Genomic DNA, 19,776 nt, shown 5'->3' on the forward strand with positions numbered 1-19,776 from the left:
CGGTGGATCGTTTCCCGTGGCCATGGTGCGCAGCTGTGAGCGCACAGTAGGACCGTGGTTCCAGGCCGCCCAGGGCCTTCCCAGGGCCCTCCGTGGGCTCCGCGTCTGTGTCCACAGGGTAAATTCTAAGTGAGAAGCCACTCCCTTGGGTGGATCCTGACATTCCAGCTGACTTGGAGGGAAGTGAATGGGCAGCCACTCCGCTTTGCCTGAGGGGTGAGCAGCTTGCTATTATTGTATGCCCAGGCCCAGCTGGAAAATAAGAACATTCTTGAGGTGTGCACGTTGTCAGATGACTATTTCAGAGGGAGCCAGTTAAGAAAGGCCTTTGCCTGTGTTCAAGAATACTAGAAATACATTCCTTTGGTAGATAAATAATAATACAGCTGCTTTTTCTTGAGTACCAGGAATGTGCCAAGGAGGAGGATATAAAAATAAATGTATCTGGTGCATCCGTAATAATAACAGTGAAGTTCCTCTCACGGGCTGAAAGTTCTTCAGTGTGTCGGCTCAGGGCATCTCAGTGGCTCACAGGGACACAGCTTTTGGGTGACAGTTGCTGCATGGGAACCTCAGTGGGACTGGAGACAAAAGCCCCTTCCTTCACCAAGCCAGCCATCCGAGTGAGTCTGTGGATGTGCACAAGTGGGTTTGGGTTTCCTGAGTCGTGCGTCTCACACCCAAGAATCGAGGTCTCGCAGTGAAGCTTCGAGGCCCTGGAGGTGGACAGGCACTTCAAGAGGGTGGTGATTTCTGAAGACACATTTCCGTTTACATTTAGGTAGTGGTTTGCTGGTCTAATGTTTTTTTTTTTTTTAACCTTTTGGCTTGGAGAAATTTTCCCTCCGGTTATGGTAATTTTCCTTTCCTGATATGTAAATTGATTACAGCAGCTCTTTCAAGTCTTGCTCATTTGATTATCCACAAGCCTCCTTCTGCCTCTTATTTAAACTTATTTTTAGCACAGTCCTTGAAACCTCAGTGTGAGACTGTCCATCTTCTGCTCTCTCTGAGCTGCCGAAGGTCATTTTAATCAACCACATCCACCAGTTGCCTTGCGAGTCATGCTAACGTGGGAGGAACGGGGCCTCCTGGATAAGACCTGGTCCGCTCGGAGTGCGAGCTTGCTTCCTTCCAGTCCCGGCAGGACAGGGATGGGCGAACTTGACCAGACCAGCAGCTGGCCTGGATCCGGCAGCTCCATCCACACTGGGGTTCTACGGGCGGGAGGCAAACACAGCCACCGTTGACACCAGCCCACCCCGAGGTGGGCCAACTCGTGACAACCTGTCAGCAGCCTGAGCACGACCTTGTGTCATTAGGTGTCTATCTGTTTGGGGCTTGGCCGATGGTATGCTTCAGATTAATGCTGATTTACCAGGATTTGGTAAATCGGGGGGGGGGGGGCGCAGGGTGGCCCTCAGCCTGTCCCCCCTGGGGCCTTCTCTGCCATGGATTCTTATAGGGCCACCTTCGGTCAGCAGCCCGGTGACTCCCGGGTATTTTCTGAGCCTTACCTCAGTAAGAATAAAAACGTTTTTTTGGTGCTTGATTGGATTTGTTTGCTAGAAGATTAGTACAAAAGCAGGAAGGAAAAAGAATGTGTGGTGGAGGTGATTGCTAGAGACTGGCAGAAGGTTATTTACGGATTTTTGCTGACAGTCCTTATTTAAAGGACTTCCCTGTGAGATTTATGAAGCCTTTCCAATTTATTGTCTTTCCAAGTAAGGTAAGCAAATAAATAGGTAATTCTCTTTTATTATAAACCTCGCCAATGTTAGATTAAAAATAAGAGGAAACCGGGCTCTGTTTTTCCAGCCCAGTGTGTTTCTGGAATTTGGAAAGCATCTTGGAAAGCTTTTTTGTTTTGTTTTTGGCTCAGGCACACTGTGCATTTAAAAAATAAAGTCTGACCCTTGATATTGTGTGTGCTGTTCACCATCCTTGAAGGGAACCGGCTGCTGGCTGCCTGGTGGGGGTTGGAGACAGTGGGGACAGGGGGCTGGATGTTGAGGGCCAGGGGTTCCCAAGGCCCTGCTCTGAGTTTGGTCACTGCGGCTGTGCCCAGAAGTGGAACCCCCATCTGTGCAGGCCCGCATCATAGCCCTTTGTAAAACAGATCCCGTTCTGATCAAACTGGGGCTTTTCCTCCTAGACCTTTCTTCTCTCACCTTGATTTCCCTATCCCTTTTTCATTTTAGACCCCTTCTCTGACATTGTTGGTGCTTTCAGTGTTTTGGTGAATTGTGATTTGGGCACCATTGGTATGTTAAGACCCAGATGGGGAATTTAGATTTTTAGGAACATGAGACTTGTAAAAAAATAAACATCTCCTATCTTGAAGGTGATGTCCCTGCTGAAGATTTGGGTGGGGGGAGTTTGGTGACCTGGCCCCTCCTAACGCCCCCAACTCCCCACCTCTGCCTACCCAGAGCAAATTCTGGCTTCTTGGAAATCACTCTGGCTTCTTTCAAGGCCACAGGCAGCACCTCTGGGGAGACATCCTGTTAGCCTTTGGGGAGAATGTGTTACATGTGTCTGTCCCTAGAGGTCTGTGGCCGAGTGGAGCTATTTTGGAGGGAGTCGTAGTCAGTGTTTCGGCTGGTGCCTTTTAACAGACTGCGGGGTCTGTGTTCCTCAGCCCCTGGCTGGTGGCAGGTGCACAGTGTGAGTTCAGGGAAATCTCTGCAGGGGACGGTTTCAGGAATAAATCACACCTGCGTAGGGAGGCTTGGAAGGTGCTGAGAAGGGTAACTCCTGAGAGAGTGGGCTCCGTGGGGTGGGGCTTGCTCTCCTTGTTGCCTCTTCCTTCTCTGAGCACATGGAGGGGGAGTGGACCTTTCCTCATTTCAGGGCTACTGAGCTGTGGCGGTGGGGGTGGCCCATGCTGTGCTGGGTCTGGGATGGCAGCCTGAACAAGCCTGACGTGGTCCCGCCTGCAAGGAGCGGACCTCACAACCAGAGGGCAGTGAGCAAGCTGGGGAGCCAGGCAGGGGAGGGGCAGGGTAGTCCAGCACTGGGACCCAGGCTCCCGTCCACATACACTGAGGTCAGGGAAGGCGTCTTGAAGGAGGTGGGCTGTGGGCTGTGAGTTGCAGGTGGCTGTGAGGAGGGGCTGCCTGAGTTCCCTCCAGCTTGTCCACCCTGGAGGCTGCCCTGTCTTCCACCTGGCCCCATCCAGCCCCATCTTTCTCATCGCTGTCTGGCCCTGACATCACCTGGGAGTTTTGACAAGAGGTCTGAGCCCAGCCCCACCCTCAGAGGTTCTAAGTCAATGGTCTTGGGGTGGGACCTGCCTCGGGTAGTTTCCAAAAGCTCCCAGATGATTCTAATGGGCAACCAGATAGAAAGCCACTGCCCAGCCTATCTGCTCTCAGCGGAGGCCACTTGCTCCTTTCTGCCGGTGTGCCAGAAGGCATGGGCCTACAGACTGGGGGCTGGGCAGAGAGGGGCTTCCCGGAAGCACAGCTCCTCAAACTCGGGTCCGACATGACAGGTGCACCAGTCCTGCAGGGCCAGACACCAGGTGACCCAGAGCCACTCACCACCAAGTGTCAGAAGCAGGAGTCGCCGGCCAGTTTCCCATCGCCAGGTGAGAGTCTTTGGGGCTGTGCCATTCCTCTGCGAGGCTCTCCTGGAGTGAAAGTGAGGTCAGGTTTGCAGGACAGGTGCCTGTGAGCACGTGAACGGGGTTGGGGGAGCCCTAGCTGCTGGGATCCCAGCTGCCGCAGGGCCCCTCCTGCGTATAAGTAAGGAAAGCTGCGTCTCCTGCCTCTTGAGAAGTAACTTCGGGAGCGTCCAAATCTTCCTGCCTCGGTCAGTGGTCAGTGGGAAGGAAAGCAGGCTGTTGCCTAGGAAACAAAGCTGGAGGCTCAGGGCTCCATGCCTGGGGGTGGGTGTGAGCCCCAGAAATGGCTCTAGTCAAGGGGATGGGATGGGGTGGGGAGGGTCTTAGGTGCATTTTTATAGGAAAAGAATCCAGCTCTGGACAGTTCTCAAAGGAGCCTGGGACCTCATATTGTTCAGAACTCCTGTGTGGGGTTCCTTGTCGTCGGGGGTGGAAATGGGGAAATTTGTTCTGCCCACTCTCTGGGACAGGAGGGAGAGAGAGCGAAGGGTGCGGGGTGGGTGCTGAACGGGGAACTGGGGAAGCCCTGAGGAGCTGCCAGGATTTGTCTTGCTTGCAGGTCATTGGGCTTTGGTGAAGGCCCTGGCGTGGGGGGATGAGGGGTGCCGGGGCCGCGACGGAGGAGAAGTGAACACAGGTAACAGTGTGATCCCTGGACCAAGGAGAGGCTCTTCTAGCTGGGCTAAGTGGGTGGCGGCGCACCATGGCCCCCTGTGGGATGCGATCTAGCTGCGTCCCCTTTATTAGGAAAGGGAAAGGGTTTGAGATTCTAACAATCCCAAGATCCTGGGCGACTGGGTGGTGTTGGGATGAAGCCATTGGGGGTTAGTGTGGTGGGGCAGGGGCAGCCGGCCAGCAGGCTGGGCTAAGAGGCTGCAGCTGGGGCCGGGGGCAGGGTTGTGCCAGACTTAAGCCCCACTCAGCGCGTCCTGTCGGCTGATTCCCTTCCCTGAGCCCTTGTGGGTGCAGAGCGGCACCTGGGGTGCTGGGTCCTTCGCCTCCCCCAGCTGGGTATCTGGGGCTGCTGTGGCAGGTGGCACGGTTTTCTAGCCGAGTCTTTTGCGATCTTTCCCCTCCTTGGGAACTTGGCCAGCGACCCCCTCACTGAGGCGTCTCCAGAGGTGCTGGGCCATTAGGATCCTAGGGTCTCACAGATTCCCCAGTCCCTACCTGGGGTTCCTGGATGGACCCTGAGCTCAGAGCTGGAACCGTGGTGTGTGATACCCCCCTCTAGCCACCTGGGTGAAGGGGGAGGGGTGGCAGGAAGCGGAGGGCCCTGAATTCTCCATGGGGGTCTGTCTTGAAGCCCAGATCCCATTTCACCATATTCCTCCTGCCCCGTTGGCCTTTGCTGGGCAGGTCACGAGTGGCTTTCCCCTGGGTGCACTGGAGTTGAACTCTCTTAATCTGTGGACCGTGGCATGAGGCTCAGAGCCTCCGTCTCCTTGTTCTCAAGTTGGGAGTCCTAACGCTTTCGATGGCGAGGCCGCTGGACTAGAATAGTGATGGATTTAAGAGTTCCAGCTGCGTGGGTCTGGCCGTTGGGGGCTCCCTGGATCCTTGGACGCACAGCAAGTGGAAAATAACGTGCTTGTGGCTTTCAAATGCTTGTTTTTGTTCTTGCTGTTGACATGCTTTTAAAATCTGATCTTGGTTCGTGCTTAAAATCATACCCGTGAAGTCTTAAATGCTTTTTATGTGCCTTTCTTTTTGGAACCAAACTTCATTGTCCATGCAAAAGAAAAAAACCCCACAAACTCCTGTAAGCTTGGCCACGGCCAGGAAGTCTGTGCCAGGCACTCAGAATTCAGTTAATCACGTGTTGATTCCCACATGTTAGGCTCCAGGAGGAATACAGTAAGAAGGGGCCACTTCCTTGTCCGCACAGAGCTCACAGTCTGGAGAGACTACGCTACGCTTGTTTTTTAAGGAAGCTATTAGACTTTGGGGTTCTTTTTTGCAAAAACCACTCTGAATTTGTTCATTGGCCAAGGTAAAAACGTCATTTCAAAAGACCAGGCCAGTCTTTTTATAGTGGTTTATCGTTGACAGTTGTGTTTAGATGTGTTCTAAGGACAGCCTACCAACAACGACCCCTGTTTTCAGATGGAGGAGACGAAGAGCTCAGAGGAAGCGATGGCTCTGTGTGTGTCCATGTGTTTTCCTGTCTCCTGCTCACTGCGCTCTTGAGTTTAAGAAAGTGCTAGTGAAGTCACTACTGAGGTTTAACCTAGGGACCACAGGATTCAGACACAGCATAGAGGGTGGGTGGGCAGCTGAGTGGGGCCCTGGGGGAGTCTGGGCCCGTCTGGGCCTGTATCCCATCCGTATCCTCAGACACTTCCTGCACTTAATGCTGGGGGCCCTACTGAGATGGATCGAGAGGCAGGAGTCTGCCCCGGGCAAGAATGTGACCAGAAATCTGCGCGGCATCTTTTGTGACGACTGACCCACCTGCCGTACACATATTTGCACGCGCCAGACACCTGCTATCAGGTTGAGCAGTTTGAGCGGGATCCAGGGGTCTAGAGCTCCTCCACTGGCTTCACTCACAGTCCGGGGAGCGGTATATGGGCAGCATGCCCAGGGCCAAGTTCAGACCCGCCAGCCATATAAGTAGACCCTTTGAACGGAGTCATCCGTTTTGATTTTTCTCTTGTGGTATCTGTCACTTGCTGGAAACAGTTTGCTTTCTGGGGCTGTCATTCAAAGCATTTTGTGCCGTACCATTAGAATTTTCAGAGTGTTTGCTGATTTGCGTTTATTGAAACTAAATTCATTAGGATGATGTGAAAATAGCGCTCAACTGTTTACCAAATCGGATTCTTGTTTTTGATGTTTCAGTACATCATCTGTTCTTACTCGAATGTTGTGGAATTTGTTGGTAAAGTGTTATGCAGATGAAAATCCATATTTTAGTGGAGTGGTTTTTTTTTTTTTTTTAATTCAAATGAGTTTAAAAGAATATTCTATCCAAGGTGCTTGATTTGCCATTTGAAGCGGAGCCTATATGGACGTGAGGATACTGGAGGATGGCTTGGTCTGTCTGTGAGAGTTGGCAGACGGGCTGGGTCTCAGCGCGGGTGCAGGTGCTGAGTCGGGCTGGTTGGACCCCCCCCAAGCTGGGTAAGCTCTGGCAAGTCACCCAACCCAACACGGGGGCTGCGCCCCCCAATCTGTGAAATGGTGAGGTCTGTGCTTCTTCCTGGGTTGTTGAGAGACTTCAACAGAAATACCTTTACTTCCTTGGTGTTCACACCGTTTTAATATCTCCAGGATTGAGCCGTCACGAAATGGATTGCGTGCCTTAGTTGAATGAACAGTATTCTTTTTTTTTTTCCTCTTCTAGTGTCTTATGAAATAATGCTGAGTATGAGATTTGATGGTATCTTAGACTTGATGGACATGAAAGCATTTTTGCAAACTTGAAAGTGTTAGGGTTGGGCCTTTTCCAAATAAAACTTAACTTTTTAAGTTGATCAGTGAAAGTCGAGCTACGACCACTTCCACTTCAATGCCGTGGTCGTGTGGCCCCAGGAAAATGGAAGGGATGCGTTTCTAGAGTTGGCCTCTCTTTTCAGGTTTGGCCCCATGGTCTGATAACTTTGGACTCTTGTGTTCAGGTTTGGCCCCATGGTCTGATAACTTTGGACTCTTGTGTTCCAAAGTAAGCCTGTCCTGAGGCCGAGTTGGCAGTGTGTGTGGTGGAGATGACCGGATGTCCACTGCAGTCCACGCTTCCCTTCACTGGTGGGGACTGAATGCTGGAGTGGCTGCTTGGCGGCCACCTAGGCATCTCCCCGAAGCCCCCGGACCATTCCTGCCAGTGAGTCCTGGTCGGGATAGGTGCCCCTTCCCAGCAGCAGTAGTTCAGAAACAAGTGTTTACCCACTTTCTCTTTTTCCACCCTTGATTGTCCAGCAGGAGATCACCTAGCATCCTGGGTCCCTGAGTCACCCTGTGGAGAGTTGCCCATGGTCAGGAACATTGATCTTTGTGTGATACAGAAATAAGCGTGTGTTGTGTTGAGTGGATACTCCGTTCTGGGTTTGTGGAAGCCGTGTGAATGTAACTAATACCCTAGTTTGGGAAATCAATTACCTTGATCATCCATCCAGGCCAACCCTGTGTCACACTCTGCCTCCGTGATAAGGTGGCCGCTTCTCCCAATCGTCACCTCATGGCCAGCTCCTGCCCATTTATGTGCTTCGTCCTGGAGATTCCGTCTCCCACCCCCGCCCCCCATCTTGTAGGGGGCGCTCCCGCTAGGCTGTGAGTCCCTGAGGATGGGCATTCTTGCAAGGCTCCCTGCCTCACACCTGCCAAATGCCATCCACCCCAGTGCTTTGGGGTGCAGCCAGGTGGCCCTGAGAGTGGATTGTCCATGTTTGGAGAAATCTAGAATGAAGTCTTGGGTGGTAAAACTATAGCGGGGACCTGGTAAGGGGTGGCAGCCATGAAGAGGTGCCTCTCTGATATCTTCTGCTTCTGGGAATGGAATCGACTGGTGGCCCCAACTTTTGTGTTCTGCATCTGGAATCCAGCTCGGCACTCACAGAGCCTCAGCTCCCAGGGGCTGCCCCCAGCTGGGGCCTGAGCATGGTGGGGTTGCCAGGCCTTCCTTCCAGCCTTCCTTCCTTAAAGATCTATTTATTTGAGATTGGGGGGGCGGTAGATAGGGGCTCGCAGAAGGAGAGGAAGAGCTTGAGAATCTCAAGCAGACTCCCTGCGGAGAGTGGAGCCCGACACGGGGATCAGTCTCATGACCCTGAGATCATGACCCGAGCCGAAATTACCAGTTGGACACCCAACTGACTGAGCCACCTGGCGCCCCCAGGGCTTTCCTGTAAGGCTGGGGATTCCTCCTAGCAGCCAGCTGACGCTGGCCTTGAACTGCACAACAGGTGGAGATTTCTCCCACCTGGACTCCTTTCTTCCCTGTTCCTCTGCAGGAGTCCAACCCGAATCTCCCTCTGACTCCCTTCTTGCGTTCCCCAAGAAGTCTCTTGCATAGCTCATTTTGTCTGGCCTTGTTTTTGGAGGACCCAAACTCTTGACACATATCGAACTTTATAAAGTAGGTCAAAGGGACAGTGCCCAGGAATTTCGTCTAGTTTGGGCAGCAAGCCATACTTCCTTTCCCAGTGCCGTTTGCCTGACTCTTAAAATGCGGGGCCTGTGCTCAGTGATTCCAGGCGCAGCCCAAGTCTGAGCACTAGGGTTCCATCTGGGTACGGCTCCATTACCCTTGCCTCGCTGTTCATGCCTCTCACACATGCTTTTATTGTCATTTGCCCGCCATCTGGGTGAAGCATCTGGAATGACAGTGGAGTGGGTGGCCTTTCAGAGGGTCCCCGTGCTGTATTCCCCCCGGGAACTTTCATTTTCTATACTTAATCCTTTAAAAGCCTCTTGAGTGATATGACAGGCTGGAACGTCCAGCCCATGAGTGTGACCTGTGCTGGGGATCCACCTTGAGACAAAGGAGTCCCGACTTTGATAGGACATGGCCCTTCCCAGCAACAGCTGGGTTACGGCCGTGTGGCATTTACGACATGTTCCAAATGGGCTCTGGGTAATCGTTTGGCACTTGGGGAGCTATTTGTGGCCAAAAGGCTGTACTGCCCCTGGAGAGGCTTGGAGAGGGAGGGTCCGAAAGCCTCTGGCTGCTCTGGCTGCTCTTGGGGTTCCCCTTGCCTGCCTCGAGACACCAGAACCCGCACAGTGCAGGTGAGCCCCCTTGACGCTGTATTCAGACAGTGGCTCTTTTCCTGAGGGGGGCGGGGTTCTGTTTTATCAGCCGGCATGAGCACACAGTCCTAAACAAGCCCCCAGCCCCGCCTCCTTGGATTCAGAGGTCCATGGACAGAGTGAATATTACTTGGTTGCAGGTTGTTCCCACACTTGGACTTGGGCGGATGTTCTACCTGGGCTGCCCAGATTCCCGAACTTGATGGGGAAATGGACCCTACCTCTCAGGGTTCCCGCGGGCCTCATTCCAGAGACAGGACTCCTGTGGATTGACAAGCATGAAAGGCTCCCCAAGTGGACACGATTCTGCAGTGAACACATGTACCCACCCCCACCCAAGGGCTAAGGCGCTTTCCTGCCCTCTGCCCATCAACCTTTTACTTGGCAACGTTTCTTGGCTACCTTTCCAGGTCCTGCTCACCTTTAACCCTGAGTCTCTCAGCGTGCATCTCATTACCTGACATGGACTTGCTTGTGGTTCCTCTTTGTTTTGTTTTCCTTTGAGGTGAAACTTTGGGAGGTGTTCGGGGCGTGGGGGCATGCAGTAAAAGGAAATGCATAGATCCTAAGGGGGCCAGTCACTTCGTTGGCAAATGCACACACCTGGGCCCTCTCAAGATCCAGAACACGGCATTGGTCCAGAAATGCAGTCCCCAGTCCTGTCTCTCTGACCACCTCAGCATCCCCAACCTCCGCATGATTAATTTTGCTTGTTCATGAAACCAATACTATATAACATACATAGATACGTATGTGTTATACATTCGTATATATTATACCACATGAAACCTTTTTGCAAAAGCCTTTTCTAATTCATAATGTTTTTGAGATACTTGAATTGTTTTAGCCTGGGTCAGTCACCTGTTCCTTCTTAGTGGCTGTGTAGGATTCCATTGTAGGAATCTGCCACACTGTTTACCCATTTACCTGTTGATGGATACATGGGCTGTTTCCAGCTTTTGGCTATTCTGAACAAAGCTGCTATGGATCATTCTTGCACATGTCTTTTTATGGACCTACATTTTCATGTCTCTTGGGTAAATTCCTAGAAATGGAATTAGTGGTCACAGAATAGGTACATTGTTTAGTTTTCTAAAGCAGTTATGAAATTTTATAGTGCTACCCATCTTGTAGGGAAATGGAGCTGTTTTTTAAACCATTTAACAGAAGGTTGGCTTTCTGCTGGAGGGTGGTGCAGTGGGTAGGGGGGACGAGTGGGTGGGGGGCATACTCCTCTCCCTTTGCCCCTCCATTAACAAGACCAATGCAGAGTCTATACCCTTTGCTCCGCTGGGGGTGGGCTGTGGAGTTCACTCGCTCTGGAAAAAGTAGCCATGCCGTCTGTATTTAGAGGCGGCCTGCTTGTCTTGGCTTTCCCTAGATATTCAGAATGATCACTAATAGCCCCTCTCATGCCTCTCTCTTGCCCTGTGGTCTCCCCTCCCTGCCAGACACTGTGTTCAATGAAGCGTGAGGGTCAAGGTCTTTAGTTCCTGGTTCTCAACATCTGTGCCTACCTGTTTGCATTTCTGGCTGCCTGCACTTGATTTCTGGAGCCCACTGATAAATCACGGTAGTAGCACGTGCATTTCTAGTTTTTTTCAGTGTGAAGATGCTGGTTAAGGGGGTGTTCTGGACCCCTCCCTGCAGGTATGCCACCTTGGGAGCTGGGCCGTACAAAAACCCAGCAATCCGGGCGTGCTGGCTGTGGCCTCGGGGAAGCCTCTCCAGGTTTTTCTGGGGCCAGTACATTTGAAGCCCTGGTTTATAGGGCCACTAATGTGTCCGTGAGTGGATTCCATTTTTTATTTATATCCTACCTCTTTCGAGAAAGTACTTTGAGGACTCGAAAATAGGCTGCTGTGTGAGATTGGGGAAGGGCCAGAGTTGATTTAAAAAAAATGCAAATACAGCAACCATAAATTTCAGGACAGTTGGCCGTGAACAGCTCTCTCTGAGTTTAGGGAGACAGCATGTGCCCTTGAGCTGATCACAAAGAGAAATGCTCCGTTTCAGAGAGTTGTGTACAGGGATAGAGAGTTACCATCAGCCAAGGTCTGGTAACCTATCAGGCTGCTTGTGCCTGGGTCCACCGGAAAAAGTCAGAAGCATGTTGAGGGACAATTTAGAGGAAGCCGTTCTGTGAGGAGCTCTCGTTCTAAGGTGGTCATTTGATTTGGAATGGAATTTTTTTTTTTTAAAGGTGAACTCTGCTTTTTTTTTTTAATTAACATATAATGCATTATTTGTTTCAGAGGTACACGTCTGTGATTCAACAGTCTTACACAATTCACAGCGCTCACCATAGCACATACCCTCCCCAGTGTCCATCACCCAGCCACCCCATCCTTCCCATCCCGCCCCCACTCCAGCAACCCTCAGTTTGTTTCCTGAGATTAAGAGTCTCTTACGGTTTGTCTCCACCTCCAGTTTCGTCTTGTTTCATTTTTCCCTCCCTTCCCCTATGATCCTCTGTCTTGTTTCTCAAATTCCTCATCAGTGAGATCATATGATACTTGTCTTTCTCTGATGGACTTATTTCGCTCAGCATAATACCCTCTAGTTCCATCCACGTCATTGCAAATGGCAAGATTTCAATTTTTGGATGGCTGTGTAATATTCCATTGTGTGTGTGTGTGTATTATATACACACCACATCTTCTTTATCCATTCATCTGTTGATGGACATCTTGGCTCTTTCCACAGTTTGGCTATTGTGGACATTGCTGCTATAAACATTGGGGTGCAGGTGCCCCTTCAGATCACTACATTAGTATCTTCGGGGTAAATACCCAGTAGTGCAATTGCTGGGTTGTAGGGTAGCTCTATTTTCAGCTTTTTGAGGAACCTCCATACTGTTTTCCAGAGTGGCCGCACCAGCTTGCATGGAATGGAATTTAAAATACTTCAAGGACAAAGCCAGTTGATACGGACCAGTTGAATTGGACTCTCTCCCAAAAAAATACTAATTCTGCTGGGCTTTTGATAGGTGGTTTAAAGATGATAGTTAGAGGAGTTTAACTTCCTGCCCTGGAACCGGTGTATAGGGGAAACATTGGGATTACTCTCCGATCTGTCAGACACAGAGGTGGACAGATGCAGAGGTTAGCCTGGTCGGAATCAGGAACTCCCAAGTGGTAGGGCGATGATGGGGGCGAGCGGAGTTTGAGGCGCAGGTGGGACATGCAGATGGGGAGGAAGTGTCTAGAAGGCAGGGGGGTGAGGTGCACGTGGAGCTCCTGCCTGGGGGAGACGGGTGGAGGAAATGGACTTGGGAGCATCTGAATGGGAGTTCAGGCAGAGGGGTAATCTCCTTCCATGCCTGCTTCTCCAGCACTGGCATTCTGTTCTTGTTCCTTGTTGGAAGTCCTTGGAGACAAGGTTAGGTTTCATTTATCTTCAAATCTGCCTTTCTTAATAGTACCTGCTTCTCAGTTGGCGCGGTGTCCGAGTGCATAGGGTAGAGGGGGTGTGTGTGTATGTCGTGGGGCAGCGTCTACCAGCCGGGAAGCTAGATGGCAGCTGAGAAAGGGCTGTTGGTTTTGACCATCAGGAGTCCACACCAGCTTTTTTGAACGTATATGTTAATATATATATGGAAGTAAATAAATCTACGGTCGTGGGGGGAGGTGATAGGAAGGAAAGCTTGACAGCAAGGCTCATAAAGTAATGGCGGAGCCCCAGAGAGTTGATTGGGGGAAATTGGCTGATTACTTCTGTGGGCGAGGCGTGGGGAGACGGGAGGGTGAGTGGTGTTAACTGGGAAGTCTCCTCTGAGGAGGAGGCTGAGGGTGCAGGAACCACGCAGAAGGGCCAGTGTGGCCAAAAGGAACAAAAACATTTTACCGAACGACGGCCCCGCTGAGTGAGCATTTCAGTACACCCGCATTTTCCATCTTCCTCGTTGGTGCCGCGGGTCAGGTTGTGGGGTCTGGCCTCAGGGCTGGTGTTTCTTGGCCCTTCTCATCTGTGCTGTGGGGCCGGAATTTGCTGCCCAATGAACGGAACTTTACCTGAGTCCAAAGGAAAGGAGAAATCCCGTTTGCAATGACTCTTCCTGTTCTGCACTCTTGATTTCTGTCAAGCCCTGGTCACTTGAGAATTGGCTTTCATGTTCATGATCGCCTGTTTTAAATGGAATTAGAACTTGAGTTAGAGGGTCTTAGTGTGTCCGGGTGGCATTCTTTTCCCATACCTGTGAGAAGATGCTTCTAGGGTCACATGGTTGGACATGGGAAGAATGTACCTGCAGGAGGGATTGCAAACTACAGCCCCAGTTTGGGCTGTGGTTGTCACGTGTGTTCTAGTCACCCTGGTCCTCTCCCAGACTACCCACCACACTGCAGTCTGTTTGGAAGGCTCCCCTGGCCTCTTGCTTACCGCCCCCCCCCCCCCCCCCAGCAGCTTTCCTTTCCCAGGAAGGAGGCACCTGTTGAGGTGTTGGGCTGGGCTGTCTTCTGTTTGGTCTTGTTTGGCTTTCAAACCCTCTGCCTTGATGCTTCTTCAGATGTTCTTAGGATCCTCTTCCAGCGTTGGTTGTGGGGGGCTGACTTTCCCATGCCTCATCATATTTGGATGAGATGCCAAGAGACTGGCAGTGAAATCTCCCAAAGTCTTAGACTCTGAGAGCTCCCTGCTCCTTTTGCTGTCATCCCTGCTGGCTGCAAGACTCTTCGGGTGTCAGGGTTCAGCAGTTAGGGAGCGTTTGCATCCCCTTTGGACACTTGGTATGTGACATGCTTGTTACCCACGTTTAACTGACTTGAAGATATTATCTGTTTTCTTTCTGAGCACTTGCTGTTTGCCAGGTACTGGGGAGGCAGGGTTGAACCAGGCTTCATTTTGCTTATGTTCCTGGAGATAACTGCTCACTTTGCTTTTTACGAAAATGACACTTGCTACCTTACTAAAGTAAGGGAGACAGGACCCCCCACCCCACCCCACCCCACCTTGCCTTCAGAGTTCCACGTTGATATTGACAAGGTTTACATTCTTTAGCTTGAGGAGAGAGGGCTGGAGTAGAACGCTTGTCTGTATCACTAAGGTTTCAGAGGAAAGCTGTATCTGTGCTCTATGTTTAAATATAGCACGGTGTTTGCTACAGAGTTGGAGAATAAGCAATTGAATATGTAGGTCATTGACTTAGGAGAATGAGTTCGGGGTTTTCTTTGCATCTGATTTAACACTGTCTTACAATTGGGCCGTTGATGCCATGCCAAAATTGGGTGACACAGAGTTCAGCGAGATATCTGGGAGGGAAACTGTAGGAATCACAGGAAGATACCTTTGCCCCCTTAAGGCGTTAGGGGCGTGACTTGGTGCTGGGCCCTGTGGTTTGCAGCCAGCCATGGGGGCACGAACCACGCCGGGGTAGCCTGAGGAGGGACAGAGGAGGGACGGAGGGACAGGCCGGGGCCTGAGCAAGTCCATCAGGAGCAGGGGCACGGAGGCTACACTTAATCAGGATAAATGCCAGCAGTGTGTTTTAATACGTGCTTGATTCAGAACGTGCTGCTTGGAATTGCATATTTAAAAGGAAACTGCCATCCCCTTTTGAAGGTATGTGACATTTAAAAGATCTGTAGCAGAAGGTAGGTTTGACAGCTTCGAATTATATTTGAAAGAGTTTTTCTTTTAAGAAGGAAAATGATTGCTTCTATTTTAAATGTCATCACAAAGACATAAACACGTTTAATCAAATTATATATTTAATTTATGTAGAGTGTAATTTTTATTTCTGTGGAAGAGTTGCTGGTTATTTCTTCAGCAGCTTTGAAGCTGGGCAGTGTTGGGAGATTTGAAAACATTCAGCTTTTTGAGTAAGTGGCTATTTAGGGTTTCTAGAAGCAGAAAAAAATAGTATTATTATTGAAATCCTTCTCAGCTGTATACTGTATCTAATGGCACAAGTTTTGGGGAGAGGGAGATGTTTTTGTTACTGTCTCCGGGAGACATTAAGGATAAACTCCCGTTGAAAGAATTGAAAAAAGTGTAGCTCCGAAGACAATAAAGGCAGAAACCGCAAAGACGCTCCTGTCATTTTCTTCCTTGGGTCCTTTGAATCAGCGGGGAGTTACCGGCGAGCGTGAGGAGGGAGTATGCCGGCTCTCCTTAAAACGGAGGCAACGGGGGACAGACAGAATGCCACAAAAGACCTTTAGGTTGATACGATGTGATTACGTTTTGTCCCAGAAGGCTGCAAAAGCAGGAATGTCGCTGTGGGTCCGGGCAGACAGGTGGCTCCCCTGACCCCCGTGATCTGCTGGGACGCTTCAGCTCCAGAACTTTCTTTGAGCGAGCTGGGTGTTGGAAAGTGGCCAGCCCGGCGTACAGCCGTGTGTATCAGCTGGGGACGGTCTTGGCCTGTTCCAGCCTGTTGCCGGTAGTTTCGATTTAGCCAGGCTGGGTCAGCGAGGCCTGGATTTAGTTCCCCGCCAGGGTGCCCACTCACCCAGCACAGGCCAGCTCCAGGGGCTGATTTTTCTCTCCCGTCCTTTCCAGGGCTGCTGGGCCAGGGAGGGTGCCCTCTGTCACATGTGACCTGGAGAGCCCCGGGCATCCACAGCAGCTGGGAGAGAGAAACCAGTCAGTTGTGCCTGTTCCCAGGAAAGAACTTACAGAGCAAGCATCTTTGCTGACTGCAGTGGAGGAGGAGAGGCTGGCTGGGCTCGTGGGCCCCAGGCAGTGTGAAAATCCTGTTCATAGGGCTGGCTCCTTGGGGCTCCTTCTTGTAAACACAGCAATCCACAAAAGAAAGGAGTTACCCTATCTATCTATGGTCAACATGAGCCCAACTAAACAAAAACAAAAAACCCAGGACAAACTGGTTGTTATTTTTGTAATTAAACTTATTTTGAAGTAATCCTCCAATCCCATGTAGCTGTAATAATACCCTGTCTAGTCTCCCCCAATGGTTACCTCTTGCAGAACAATAGTAACAGTTAACACAACCAGGAAATTGATAGTGATGCATCCCCAGATAGCCTTCAGATTTCCCCAGCATTCATGTGTTTGTTCCGGTGTGTGTTTACTTCTGTGCGGCGGTGCCACAAAGTGTCGGTTCCAGCATGCCCCGCTGTGGTCAAGGGACAGAACAGTCCCACTGCCCCAAGGATCTCCCCTGTCATCCACTTATAGCCGCACCCTCTTCAGGTGGCCAAGACCTGGCTTGCTCAGAGAATGTTCTAGCGTTGGCGTGTCCTGCCCTCTTCCCAGTCCCTCCCGCTGAGAACCACGAATCTTTTTTTTCTTTTCATCTAATTTTGTCACATAAGGATGTTACATACATGGAGTCAGAACATGTGGCCTTTTGGGATTGAATTTTTTCATGGCGTGATTCCCTTTGAGATTCATTCAAGTTCTTTCGTGTATCCCTGGTTTATTTTATTGATGAGGAGTATTCCATCCCAAAGATTTCTGACCCAGTCTTAGACCAGAAGTGGGTAAGAAGAAACCCACTGTGGGGACCTGAGTGCTGAAGCCCCCTCCCACCCTCCCTCCACCCAGTTGCTTGATGTCAAGAGGAACTGGGCATCACTGGCCTCCCTTTTGCTCGCACCCTGTCTCAGTGACCGGCCGTACGGTGACGCGTGAGTGGCTTCTGCCACGTTGGCTCAGCTGGTTTGGGAAACCAGCAGAAAGAGCTGCTTTCCCCTTGGGAGTTTTGTTCATCTGTGATGTGTGCTTTTGCATCGTGCTCGTTGACTGCAGGATGTGAAGACACCCAACTTGGGATAATGGATCATGGAATTTTGAGGTTTTGTTTCTTAGCAGTCACGCGGTGACAGTAGCGACACGTTGGGGGGGGCGCGTAGGCTTGATGCACGAAGGAGGGGAAGGCAGTGTCTGTGGGGCTTTGGGAGTCAGCGTGGGTCCCTGGTGGCTTTGGCATGCTTTCACGACGACTGTAAATGCACACGTGCTGGGAGCCTAAGTTCAGAGGGACACATTTGAACTGCCGTCCCTTCAGGAAGCCCAGGCGCGGTGCATTGTTCACATAGGTATGTGTGTATCTACACATTCATCTCGTAAGAGAGGACAGCCCTGACCCTCGTGACATCCGTGCTAAAAGCTTGTCTGTACTTTCAAAATTAATGAAACACACTGAGTAATTAGGTGTGTGTGGAAGAGAGTTCAGGATTCCCAGGATTATTTACCTGATGTATGTGAGTCGATACGTAATATTTACATGCCCCTTAGGGGCTCCTCTGTTCCTTTTCGTAGATGAGACAGTTGGGTCTGACTTGCTGCTGGTTGTAGGCGATGTTGCCTGATCCGGCACCACCTGGTGCTTGGGGTGGGGGTCATGCAGCCGGCGGAGGGGCCCCTAGGCTGGGCTGGTACTTGGTTTTTCTCTCCTGGTCCTGGATTCCTCTGGGTTAGGAGTGTCTGGTGCCTGTATTAGGGATCAGTGCCACTGGATGATCTGAGCCGGGGTCACAGGTGAAGAGGCTGTCCCGTCTGTTTTGGGGCTTTCGTGTTCTGACGACATGTTGGGGTGGGGAGTGGAAAGGACCAAGCCACGCTTGATTTTGCCAGGTCATCTGGGTCTTGGTTTTCCATCGAGATCTCATCTGACTCTGATTTATTCTTTTCTTTGATTTATTCTTTTTTTTCTTTTTTCTTTTTTTTAAAGATTTTATTTATTTATTTGACAGAGAGAGACACAGCGAAAGAAGGAACACAAGCAGGGGGAGTGGGAGAGGGAGAAGCAGGCTTCCCGCCGAGCAGGGAGCCCGATGCGGGGCTCGATCCCAGGACCCTGGGATCATGACCTGAGCCGAAGGCAGATGCTTAACGACTGAGCTACCCAGGCGCCCCTGACTCTGATTTATTCTTAAAAATAAAGCTTGTTGCCGCTAAAGTACATTCTGGAGCCATAAATTAATCCTCAGTTAGACCTTCGGTGCCTCGCTCGTGTTTGTATTTGCAGTTTCCCCATGTGCTATCCTCTGTCAAACGCGCGACCTTGTAAATGGATTTTAAAAAGTAGTCTTTCCTCTGTTGCAGGTACCACAGCGGCTCCATTTGATGGCAGTGATGTACTTCATTTTATACTTAAATCCTCCCTGAACCTTGAGGTTTAGGTTTGAATAAATTTGCTTTGAAATAAAAAGGGAACCCGATTTCCCGCAGGCTTTTTTTTTTTTCTTTCTTTCTTTCTAGGACTCTGGATTCTTGAATTTACCCAGTCGTGTCAGTAAAGAAAGTATTTGTGAAATGCTAGGGTTCCCGGTGTGCCCCCAATCCAGCTCTGTGCGCCTTACCTTAGCTGCAGTATCACAGGAATCCCCACAAACGAGGTGCTGACGGTCACCTCCTGGGCTCAGCGGAGGAAGGCATCCTGAGGATGAACAGCTTTTCCAGGACCACACACCCTCCTTCCAAGGCTCTTAACTATGGGTTGGTGTCCGAGTTTTCCAGCATAAAAATCAGATTGCGTCCCTGGGGCATGGCGCCGACCAGCTAAACCAGTTACAAAACAGGCGCAGCCGTGATTGGCTTCTGTAGCGTGTAAAGGGGTGGGGGCGAGGACACGGTGTTGGGGAGAGAAGGGGTTACCTGTCCGTGTGAATTTTACCCAGCTTCACTGCCCTGCTCAATATTCCACATGGAGCCCACTGATCGTGTTGATATTGAAAGCTGATCACTCTTCGTGTAAGTCATTCTTTAGGGTTTGAGGACTCAGCTCTCATCTTCAAGTGCTTCTCTGTGCTCATTCTTCTGCGGTCTGATCTGTGGCTAAGAACTTGGCCGAGCCTGCTGAGAAGTCAGCCCTGTTCTCACCCCTGGTGCCGCGTCTTTCTCCAGCGGCCCGGGGATGTATGGGTGGCAAGCTCCCCATCTGAGCCCAGGGATCCCCCACCGTGTTGGTGCCTCGCCCCCGCCCCCCCAGTGGATCCTCTCAGGTTGCTTGGCCACTGGAATTCAAACTGAGGCATCAGAATTACCAAGAGGGACACCCTGTTACAGATTGAATTTGCACAAGGATGTGGGAGACACCTTACTTGCTTCAAACTCACCTGGGTAGTTGCTGCCATGACCCGGGGACTCCCGTTCTGTGCTCCCAGCTTCAGCTCCCTCCCTCCTGACGGAAGAGCCCACAGCATCCTCACTGTGCATTTTCAGGTTGTAGGACATGGAGAATGTAGGGGAGTGTGAAGAAGATGAAATGATTTTCATGATCTTGAAAGACTTACACTTAAAAAATCACCTTTAATCTTAGCATAGAGAAGTAACACTTTGGTTGTGATTTCTGTCTCTTACATGTAAGTATATACAAAAAAAAATAATAACCATTTAAAGAATATTTTAAAATTACAGTTGGATTATTCTATGTATTTCGTATTTCTTTTTCCACTTAACCTATAAGTATTTTTCCTGTGTTAAGTATGTTT

The 19,776-nt window shown here is 50.6% G+C and overlaps 1 protein-coding gene and 1 long non-coding RNA gene across 6 annotated transcripts in view; both read left to right on the plus strand.

Annotated features, from left to right (window-relative positions):
* CTBP2 (C-terminal binding protein 2) overlaps positions 1-19,776 on the plus strand; it is a 156,310-nt gene that overhangs the window by 21,710 nt on the left and 114,824 nt on the right. The window lies entirely within an intron of this gene.
* On the plus strand, positions 13,949-18,515 carry LOC144382526 (uncharacterized). Its single transcript, XR_013449564.1, has 2 exons — positions 13,949-14,106; positions 18,389-18,515. It is a non-coding gene; the product is annotated as an uncharacterized LOC144382526 (long non-coding RNA).

This window comes from Halichoerus grypus, chromosome 7 (genome assembly GCF_964656455.1).
Source record: "Halichoerus grypus chromosome 7, mHalGry1.hap1.1, whole genome shotgun sequence".
Taxonomy (NCBI): Eukaryota; Metazoa; Chordata; class Mammalia; order Carnivora; family Phocidae; genus Halichoerus; species Halichoerus grypus.